The sequence below is a fragment of the Leptodactylus fuscus genome, chromosome 4 (genome assembly GCF_031893055.1).
Source record: "Leptodactylus fuscus isolate aLepFus1 chromosome 4, aLepFus1.hap2, whole genome shotgun sequence".
In the NCBI taxonomy this organism is placed as follows: domain Eukaryota; kingdom Metazoa; phylum Chordata; class Amphibia; order Anura; family Leptodactylidae; genus Leptodactylus; species Leptodactylus fuscus.
Window position 1 is genome coordinate 186,186,889 of NC_134268.1, and position 12,060 is coordinate 186,198,948.

Sequence of the window (12,060 nt, forward strand, 5' to 3'; positions counted from 1 at the left end):
TAGTTGCAGTTTACCAAATTGTGACTATTTAATGCCACAAAAGTGATCCCCCCCATCATTTTTAGGCTCCGCATTTTGTGATCAATGATCTGACCATAACATTACTCAACCATATCTAGATGAAGGTATACTGTACATATCCACAATTTTGGTGGAACCAACCAACCAGATTTCATTGGGATCAGATAGACATTTGACTATGGTTCAATTGGCAAACATTGGGTTAAAATATTTAGACCCAACTTATTTCCCTCTACATATTGAGATACCCATTCAGCCAAACCAAGTGTGCATGTGTATGGTTAGGTTGAAAGAAATAGCTGTCAAAAAACATTCGTTTGATCAACAACGGTTGCAAGTTTACCATTAATTTATTGTTATGGATGGAAATATTCTATAATTTTTTAATATCTGATTTTGATTTTCAAAGTCATTTCCTTTTGACCTATATGTCTTGTAACTATAAACTGACTTTCTGTATCTAAAACCAAAAATTAGTTATTCCAGCGATACATTACCAGGGTAAACTTTTGTTCATTAGATTTTTTTTTCTTTCCACACTGTTTAAGTTGGAAGTGACCTTTTGTTCTGCACCGCGAGCATACATATTGACTATGCAGCTTTTTACTAAATTGCCTTTAATGATGTGTTTAAGACAATAATATTAAGTCAAATTACATTTGGTTTCCATTCACAGTATATTAGAGATAATATCTTTATTATAAAGAATATTAAATATTACATTATGTAAAAATAAATTAATTGTAATTGTTCACTTAGTAATCCTGAAGACTTGCTAGTACTTTTTTCGGTTGGATAAGTTCGTTGCCTACTGACAGGTTCTGTTGCCAGCTGGTGACTTTACTTAATTCCTAAGCCCCTATGGAGATGAAAGTTGTTACACAATTAGGCTGAGGCCCCACATTGTGTTTTTGTTGCAGATTTTGTTATGTTTTTTTTGAGCCAAATCCAGGACTAGATTGAGCAGAAATTAGAAGTATAAGAGCTTTCTATATATTTCCCATCCTATTTGGCTTTGGCTCAAAAAAACGCAACAAAGTCTGCAACAAAAATAGCAGCGTTTGCGCAACGTGGGGCCTTAGCCTTACACAATTTGGTTTTGTGTTAAACCGGTAATACACTGTGACACTGGGTTCACACCTATACTTGGGTTTCCATTGTTCGGGTCCGCTTAGGGATCCGAAAAACGGAAACCCAATCTGTTTAAAACGTGTTTACCCTTGGAAACCCATGGACCCGACAGACTATAATGGAGTTCACCGGATTTCTGCCTGGTTTCCACATGAAAAATGTGAAGTGAAGAGTCCTGCTTGCAGGACTTTTCTCTCCGCATTCTTCAAGTGAATTCGTGAACGGAATCCCTGAACAGATTTCAAGCGCTGGTGTGAACCCAGCCTTAAGATGTTCATTGTCCTTATTAAGGGCAGGTTCACACCATCGCCCAGTCTCCACTTTAGCCAATCTGGCAGGTTTCCGTCTTCTGCATGTCTGACTTTGTTTCCGGCTAAAAAAAAAAAGGTTTCGCTGCGGAGAGGAAGAAGACGCACACGGACGGTCACTTTGCAAATCCATTCAAGTGAATGGGTTTGGAAAATGATTGCTGGGTTTCTGTCCCCTGTCCAGTTTCTTGGGGTAGAAGACAGAAACTCGCCGGATTGGCTAAAGCGGAGACAGGGCGCAGATGTGAAACTGCCCTAATAAGTATGTTGTACACACATTCATTCTATGATGAGAGGCAACCACCCTAAACTTGTACAATTCGAGTAGAAATCAGTAGCGATTTAGTTTTTCCTGACATCACAAGTGTTTTGATTAGATTCCATTTTGACTGGTGGATCCAATGGAAATCAGCGCGATGTCTTGACAAATGTTTATTGCGAGCTGGAACAGAGGTTTGTCAAAATTGATCATGAAGATAAAAATACAATATGTGGATTAGGAAAAAAAAGTAATTGAAATACAGAGTAATCCTACTTGCCGAAAAACTTTTTTAGGAACTTGATGAGAGATTATTATATTACATCGATAACACAAATAACATTTTTCGAGACTGAACAAGTCATTTCGATGATACAAGAGGACAGAACTCCAGGAACAGACAGCTTTAGCAACACCTATTATGAGAGGTTTGGAGGAGAACCTTACTCTTCATTTTTAATGACTTCACAGAAGACATTTCTGTACCTGAACATTTCACCAGTGACAGTTATTTCTAAGCCAGACTCACAAGAATTACACACCCTTTCCCAATTTTAAAGGGAACCAATCACCAAATAATGAAGTTTTCCTTGATTCTGTATTTTTTCCTTGTCTTTTTTTTGTTTTGCACCCTAAGGGCTTGTTCTCACAATGTAACGCGCCGCGCATTCAGACACGTATACATGTGTCAGAGTGTGAGCCCTCAAAACAGATGCCATTCAGTTCAATGTGTGCCGGCTGACACGCTTTACATTGAAATCAATGGGAGGCTTTTTAACCCATTGATTTCAATGTGTAGCGCGCGTGAGCCGGCACACATTGAAATGAATGGGATCTGTTTTGAGCGCTCACACTCTGACACATGTATACGTGTCTGAATGCACGGCATATTACATCGTGGGAACAAGCCCTTACTTACACTGTTTTTTGTTTAATCTTGAGTGACCTGAAACAAGTACTTAAAGGCAGTTTATTGCACAGCAGAAATAATTTTAGTAGACTATTATTTTAATCCATCCCCTCAGGATTTTTTCAGCGGCCCATCTCCATTCCTTTTACTTTCCTCTTCTCTAAAAATATTTTTCCTTCTTTAAATATGGAAGCCAGTGCAGAATTTAGCGGCTTTAGTAGCTGTCTGGTCTGATGATGCAATGCATTAGCATTTTGAATTGGTGATCAGACCCCCTATAGCAGGGGTAGGAGACGTACGGCTCTCCGGCTGTTGCAAAACTACAACTCCCAGCATGCATACTTGGTCTGCTGTTCTTGGAACTCCCATGGAAGTGAATGGAGCAAGTTGGGAGTTGTAGTTTCACAGCAGCTGGAGAGCCGAAGGTTCCCTACCGTGGCCTTAGGGGGTCTAAAAATAAAAGGCAAAAAAAACTATAAAAAAATAAATAATAAATAATAGTTCAACTCACCCCCTTCCTTAGATCAAATCTCAAAATAAATAAATTATGTATAACACATGCACATTAAAGGACCTTTCATGGGTTTGGGCACAGGCAGTTTTATATACCGCGGGAAAGCCGACAGTGCGCTGGGTACCGCCGGGTACTGGTACCATAGCTCTTCACTGTCAGAAGGGCATTCCTGACAGTCTGTCAGGAACGTCCCTCTTCACAGCAGTGCCTATAGTGCTGTGCAGTGAGAGCAGGGAGGAACACCCCCTCCCTTACTGATAGTAATCGTCTATGGACTAGCATTGGGGGGTAACTTGTCATTTTGGCTGCAAAATGAACATTATAGAAACAAAACCCCCAAGTAAGTTGAGCTTACTCAGTATAGCGTGTGAAATAGTAAATGGTCCCATTACAAAGTACAATTTGTCTCATAAAAATTATACTCTAATATAGCTCTGTGAATGGAAAAATAAAAAAGTCTTGGATTTTGGAAGGTGGGGAGTAAAAAAAAAATTGCTGTGGGGGGAAGGGGCTATTAGGCGGTGAGAGGTTACCTGCATATAACCCTTGGCAAACAAAGGTCTAGGACCTGTTTTCATAGCTGGGGCCTCCTGTGTATGGCCTCATTCACATCTGCATCGGTATTCAGTTCAAGGGAGTCCGCATTGGAACCTCCCAGAATGGACTACTGAACGCATTGGCAAGCGGTGTACAGTGAAAGCACACAGATCCCATAGACTATAATGTTCATGATCTACTTTCCTGTCCGCATGACTTGTGTGAACACTCCACGGAAACCACACGGACCCCATTATAGTCTATGGGGTCCATGTGCTTTCACTGTACACTGCTTGCCAATGTGTTTGGTAGTCCATTTGGGGGGTCCCCATGCAGACTCTCCTGAACGGATTACCAACACAGATGTGAACGAGGCCTCTGCCATTGTATGGGATCATGTTACACTTCTAATTTAGTTCAGATATGAAATAACAGCAAAAGAGACCAGATAAATTGTGTTGATTTCCCCTGGTATAATGCCAGATGTAGTGTACAAATACCGTGATAAAAAGCGCTGACACCTCTCAGCATACAGTATTACTATGATATTTGCAGCTTGTAGTTTCCCGATGTAATTGCACATTATCAGGCCCGGGGAGGTGAGGCACAACCATGTGCACTTATTGCTGTGATTAGCTATTGGGCTGCACTTCCTCGAGTGGTAAGAATAATATACCAGGGCTCATTACGGAGCGCTCCTTCTCACATGTACACATAAGCTGCAGACTAATCACTAGAAATGAGCGCCATTGAAGTGTGTTGACTGTTTCCACTTTGTTTTTTCCGAGTGCTCGTTCCTGTTGTGATCTATTCTTCTTTTTTTACGTCTTGCTTAAACCAGCAATGCATGTTTCAACAGAAATTGATTTACAAGCACAGAATAATAGAGGCCAAGATATCAAGATGAGATCTCTATTACTTACAAAGGCATCGCATGAGACTCTGTACGTGTAATCCTATCAGTGCGGCTTTGTGTTCTACACGAGCGTGCTGTGATTTCCAAATCTGGAACTGGAGAATCCAACTTTAGTAAATATAGTTATTGATGACAGTCCGTATGATAGAAAATTTTTTTTTACATTTTCAACTGATTTATTATTCAGTTGTTACTATTTTTTTCATTAAACTTTGAAATTTAAACACCAGGAAGGAAAAGTCTTGGAATTAGGGAAATTATAGGATGGATAGATATGTTAATAATATGCAAATGGTAACAAAATGGAAACGTAATATTCAAAACATCTGATTTATTCAGTGTCAAGTATGAGCGCCACGTGCAGAAATATACACACTACATGCTATTAATAAGATCAGAGAGTGCAGTCACATCAGGGCCCAGGAGCCTTAGGGGCCCATAAGCACTGGCATCAGTATTGAGATTGCAGCTTCCATCTGTCCCATAAGCCAAGGAGACCCACAGATTACCCTAACCACACTAAGGTTGATAAACTCCTTAGCACCCATAACCATTACTATCAAGAATTCACTGTAGGGATGAGGTAGGGGGCCCCGGACAAAAGATTTCACCGGGCCCATAAGACTTTAGTTATACCACTGACTATCATGATTGGCTTCTGACAGCTCCTTTGCAATTGCTCATCAATGATGTCTCAGATGTGCGTGATGGGAGACAAGTTGCGGGCAGTGGTACCACTTTTATACCAGACAGGCTGCTTACAGTAGCACAAACAATATATGTAACTATGTAGGCAAGCAGAAAAATAGGGAGCACTCACCAAGGCTGGATATAGTGTCACCCATTTTTTCTATTATATTGTTCATTACAAACAATATATGGCTTGGAGAAATGGCTGTACCACTGACTCCACAACCAAGTCAATGTAACGCTGAGCTGTTAGAGTACCTGAAATGAAGACTAGAGGGGTCCGGCTACCATACCATATGTCACCTGTAAGCCAATGGCCGGCAAAATAATGGAGGGTGTGTACATCTCGCCCAGACTACTCAGTTGGGCAAGATGAGAGAAAGTCCAGGAATGACTTGTTCTCAGCAGACAGCTTTTGTCTGCTGAGCATTTTGTTACATGCTCAGTATTGGGCTGGATTTTTTAGGAATGGCAGGTAGGATTGGCAGTGGGACCTGTTATTCCACACCCCCTCCAGTCCACACATTGTGGATGTTTCTGCAGTGTGTCAGCTTCTGTGGATTGTCCTCATCAGTGAGGTTTAAAAGGTCAGCTCCAGTAGCAAGACTTTAGGACAAAGCTGGGCTGCAGGGACAGCTGGAAGGTCACACTGTGGGAGCTGTGGCTTTTACCCTTCAATTTTACTATTGAATCTGCTATCATAGGTGAGGTAACCTATTTATGTGTGTAGTTAGAGCCTAGCCAGGCAGGTATTTATTTTTGTATTGTTTCCTTTTGTTGCTGCACTATTGTTTTGTTTTGAGTGAAAATAAAACTCTACTTTGGTTTTGGACTAAAGAAACTGGACTTGTGTGTCTATGCCGCCCCACCTAGCAACCCCAGACCCTGACAAACCTAACACAATAATCCTAGGAATAGGAACAGGGTAACGTTCCATTGTGTAGACCTCTTCATAATATTACCCATGAGTAGGGTTGAGCCGATTTTGAAATTTCAGGATCGTTTTTAAAATCCAATTTCTGATCATTTCCATTCGAACCCAATCCCGATCCCAATGCAAGTCAATCGGATTTTTTAAATAATCGGAGATCAGGTTTTAAAAAGAATCCTATTCACTACACAGCATGTAGTCCAAAAATTGTTTCAATTTTTGGTCCCACGCTGTGTAGTGATTAACCCCCCCCACCGGTGTCCGCTTACCTGCACAGCTGCAGCTCACAGTTCTTCTTGGTCCGGTCCTCTGTCCTTCACATGTCTTCAGAGCGCCCTGCACCCCCCTCCCGCCTCCCTAGACTAGTATTGTAGAGATGCAAGGAGTAGGCAGGGCTTGGTGCGGCTGGAGAGTGTGGGCGGGGAGAAATGAGTGCATCACTCACGTCTCCCCTCCCAGTACCTGCCCACACTCTCCTAATCCACGCCTTCTCTATAATACTAGTCTAGGGAGGCGGAGGCAGGGGCGGGGCACAGGGCGCTCTGAAGTCACATGAAGGACAGAGGACCGGACCAGCAGTGGGCAGCAGCAGCGGCAGCACTTCTGAGCAGGTAAGTTGAGCGAAGTTCATGAGTAGATAGATATTACTGTACATTGACTTGTCTAGTAAATAGACAAGTCAATGTTCAGTAGTATCTATCTACTTGTGAACTTGCCTCGTCATCCTCACAGCAGCGCAGCACACAGTGATCTACCGTAGCCTGCCACTCTTCTGCTTCGTCCCTGTTTTACCGTATATTCAGCTGAGTATACAGTAAAACAGGGACAAAGCAGAAGAGTGGCAGGCTGCGGTAAATCCATAGGAATGAAGGGACACAGCCGCCACGCAGGTGGTTAAGCGGCCGGCCGCTTCCATTCATTCCTATGGGTGCTAAGCTTTTCCCACAATGATTGACCAGTAGCCAAGCATTGTGCAAAATAAGCCCTGATCTCGATCCCGTCCGAAAAGATCGGGATTGGAATTCCGATCACAATCGTGAAATTTTATCGATCGCCGATCGGAATCCGATCTTTTCCAATCCCGATCACTCAACCCTACCCATGAGGTCTACAAAATAATTTCTGGCTATTATTGTGTTCAAGACAAAAGCAGGACTCATTGAAGAAGAGGACAGACCTTCACTCTATCCTCCAGTGCTATCTTGCTGTAACCTTTGAGAGTGGTGGTGTGAGTTCACTGGTCGATGAACGTTTGTCTCATAACCCAAATGCCTTCTGATAGTTTGTGTCGACACCGTTCACCGTTCTAGGCTTGTGATGTGATGTTCAATTTCATTTGAAATACAGAATGAATCACTATGCGCCATCACTATTCTTCCATTTATACGTTCTGTCCATGCAGAGATTTGCCATTGCACACCTCTTGCTGTCATTCCAGTTCATCACTGTTCTTCCAACCACCAGGACACACAACATTAATCATGTCAGCCTAGGTGTGTAGCCATCTGCTGGGGTCTCTCACTGCAAGGATTCTTCCCTCTCAGTGTCTGACAAGTGACAATAACATGAACACCGCCGAACAAGAGACATCACGTAATAATTCCTAACAACTTGATCTCATTTTTGAGGCTCCATGTAGCTAAAAATCTTTTTTTTCAGTCTCGCTTTTATGCCCCTCCCACATGTCACATACCTATTAAACCTGTTCTCAAGTGCAACAGATCCCTTGGCCTTTTAGAAAGCTACATTATATAAACTGTAGTGATGTCACTAAAGGCTGTGTTTGCTATGTACTCCCTTCTAGTCCTCATCTGTGTCATGTGACCAACAATCGGACTTTCCAACTAACGCATTGTTTTATGTGTAGATAGGAAATCAGCTTATCTATTTATTAGGGTAATCTGGGGGTCTCCGTGGTTTATGGGCCAGATGGAAGCTGCAATCTCTATACTGATGCCAATGCTTATGGCCCCCCTAAGGTTCCTGGGCCTCCTGGGCGACTGCACCCTCTACACCCCCTAAAGTTACGCCCCTGTGCATTACAATTTATATCATGCACATTTCAATTGGACCAGAGAATAAAAATATTTGTTCTAATGTTTCTTTAAGCTTACAAACAAATATATAGTTTAAAAGTAATGTCAAAGTTTAGAAAATGTATTTATTTTTTTTCAAAAATATTGCCACATCTTTCCATGACGCTGGTATGGTGTTGCAGTTCCACCCCATGTAAATAAAAGCTTTATGTGCATTACTATGGGTTGAAGCCCTGTTTTCTTTGTCCAAAGCTCTCGTTCTCCAGCGGCCCGCAGTGCTCTCTGGTGACCTACCATGCATGTTTATTGTCTTGTATTGCACCAGGGAGGATGTGCGGTTAGTGCACACTGGTAACAAAGGGTGCTGTCGGCACGCTAGAGATATTGGTATGGTTAATTTCGGCACTGATGTCTCCCCACTGTCATAAGGGTGGGCCTTACTGCCTAGCGTAATTGCAGGGCTTTGAGGATAGATTTGTACAGTCAGGGAAGGGGGGGGGGGGGGCTGGGGGGGTATGCGTTCCTCACAGCCCATATAAAACTGTCTGTTTTTGTAATAGCTTTTAATCACGTTGATTTCAGTGGGGTATTCTCGCGTCCATATCTTGGACCTATTTTTCTTCATATTCAGAGATCTATCAATATACTCATGTCTATGAGGGATCTGTGAAATTAGGGGCAGTACGGACAATTTCCTTTTTTTTCATGGGCTTTTCATTTAGCATGGCCATGTTTATGTAGCCATTGCCAAACATTATCTGACACTTGAGAGGGAGCTCTCCACCATGTTTTTTGCCCGGTAGCCTTCATCAACTTTTATGCGACCTGGGACCTTTGTTGTGGTCTTGCAAATAAAACCCTGTAACTGAAAACACTGTTTGTACTTTTTCAAGGAAGTTGTAGGACTGAAGATTTGGAGTTACAATGCACTGAGAACTCTCCTTTTAGAAACATTGATTTTAGTGCTGTTTGATGGTATCTGTATTTGGGGCAGGAACCTTATCGAAACAAATACTGTTCAGTATGTTATAGCTTACATAATGTATGTGACCTGATTGCTGAATCCCTCACTCATCCCTGGAATGAAGTGGCTACAGAACTTGGCTTTTCTGAACCATAAGCAACTGGGCCCATACGCCAGGGGGGCCATGTCTCCGGCTTCAGAATAATATGATTATTTGTTTTTAATTACCTTATACAGTTTTAATATTGTGTGGTTAATGATATGTATAGTTTGTTGTATATTTACCTTCATAGGAAGTCTTAGAGGATCTTTACTACTTTTTTTTAATGTAGATTGTGAGCCCCATATAGGGATCACAATGTACTTTTTTTTTCCTATCAGTATGTCTTTGTAGAATGGAAAGAAATCCATGCAAACTCGGTGAGAACATACAAACTCCTTGCAGATGTTGTTCTTGGCGGGATTCGAACCCAGGACTCCAGTGCTACAAGGCTGCAGTGCTAACCACTGAGCCACCATGTTGACCCACGATCTTTACTACGTCTGACTCACTATGGCTGCCATTTATGAAGGACTTGGAGTCATAGCAGGAATCAGAGTTGGAGTTGGGCTATAGCAAATTAGAGGATTTGGAATCAGTGGTTTGGTCTACTGACTCCAGGTGAGTCATGTGAAGAAGATTTATGTCTTCACCAGCCTTTCACTGTCAGAAAGGAGAAATGTAATCGTTCAATGTCAAAAGTAGCATCTACTCAGCGTATAGTCAATGAAAGATTCTGTAGGTAGGCACAAGAGGGGGCACAATTTATTTCTGAGGCTACTGATAGTGGATGGGAATGATGGGAACAGATAAAGTCTTCATGGTGGTCTGGGCCCACAGAGAAGAAAAAGGAACTATAAGGCTGCTAAAATGTATGGAAGGTTACAGATTATGGTCTAAAGGAAAAGTAACCCAAGTTTTTACCCCAGGACCCATGAGCCTTTGGTTTCGTTCCCTTCCCCTTTACGACAAATTCTATACTTTATACTTTCTATACTAACAAGCTTGTTTCCTTACGTATAGCATAGTGGCTGCTATCTCCAGCGATACGTATATACAGTGTGTAGGAAGAAATATCATATCTTTGTAAGACTTTCGAAAGAATTTCCAGCCTTTGTTTGGTTGATATAAATTATTTCTAAAATCCCTTTTACGCATTGTGGTGTTTTGCCTTCCTCACTCCCTTTGATAGGAGTGACAGCACGTAGGTCTCCAAAGAGAGCACTCTGTTTTGTGTTAGCAGCTGAGCGGTTTTCCTGATCTGTCTAGCGTGACAGATTGTCTGCAACTTCAGCAGGCGGAATTGGAGACTCTACTGTGGAATTCATTAGGGGAACCACATTGCTACTTACTCCCAGGGCCTCAAGTCTGAGCCGAACACCAGTTTGTTATTTATTTTAAGTGTTAATGCGACGACGAAATTCATTTGTAGTGTTGGTCAGAAACACGATATTACATTCACACGTTTGCTTGCATGTCTCTAGAACTTTATACAACTGATCCAAACATGAAAGTTTGCTTCAATTCTCAGCTATGTTTGTAAACCTATATTGTCTTTGTAATGGTTTTTTTTTTTAGTAATAACTTGTATTCTTCATTGTGCACAATGTCATTCCTCTGTTACTCCTCCTGGTAATTTTTAAATTGATGGTGAACTGGGCACTACCATTCTCCTTGTCAAAAGGACATTGCCTTACACTTTCTAACCTTGCATTCACACGACCCAGTTTGCCTGAATTTACTGACATGAAGTTTGCCTGTAGAGGGACTCCTATATAGTACGGGTATACAGTATATCACTGGCAGGCAAGGACTCCTAGCAGCAAAGATAACGGTATTGCTAGGAGTCCCTCTCCCCGAATACTGTTCACATCGGTAAATTCGGCAACACACAAATATGGGGTAACTGTCCAATGAACGTAACTAGTGTCACATTGTGTAAAAATACACCCTGCTGACAATAAGAATGGTAATATCTTGTTGCCAGTTTATTCATACATTTCCAGGAGGTTTAACAAAGGAAACATGTTTAACCCTCTTAAGGCTCCATTCACACAGAGTAACGCCAGGCGTCATTTGTGTGTAATTTGTGTGTCTTTTACGGCCGTCATAAAACGTTTACATAGAGTTCTATAGGAAAAGACGGCCGTCATTTACGGCCGTCATTGTAATGACAGCCGTAAAAGACGGCCGTAAATGACGGCTGTCTTTTCCTATAGAACTCTATGTAAACGTTTTATGACGGCCGTAAAAGACACACAAATTACACACAAATGACGCCTGGCGTTACTCTGTGTGAATGGATAGTCACAAAATAATTGCAAAAACACTCCTGAAAATGTCACTTTTTTTTATTGTAGATTTAGAATTTATGAATTTATAGAAATAAATATTGCTGGCACATATCTCTGGTACCTAATGTGCATTTTAACCCTTAAGTGAACTGAAGCACTTTAGTCCCATTGTGGACACATCTCCTATGTACTATTGCTGGGACCCACACAGTTCTCAAGAACTGGGGTATTTTGCACCCATGTTTTGAATGGAGAAGCTGGCCGGACAGCATGTGTCACTCCATTCACTTGAATGGGGACCACCGCAGATACCCGAGTGCTTGCTAGGCTATCTCTGATGGTCCCCATTCAAATAAATGGAATGGTGCATGTTGTCTAACCAGTTGCTCCATTCAAAACTAGGGTGCAACTTTCTGTGGATAGGGGGTAACTTGCTATGGATAGGGTGCAACTTGCTGTGGATAGGGGGTAACTTGCTGTGGATAGGGGGTAACTTGCTGTGGATAGGG

The 12,060-nt window shown here is 41.9% G+C and overlaps 1 protein-coding gene across 2 annotated transcripts in view; it reads left to right on the plus strand.

Moving 5' to 3' along the window:
- LOC142200863 (sodium channel protein type 5 subunit alpha-like) overlaps nucleotides 1–12,060 on the plus strand; it is a 415,975-nt gene that overhangs the window by 151,056 nt on the left and 252,859 nt on the right. The window lies entirely within an intron of this gene.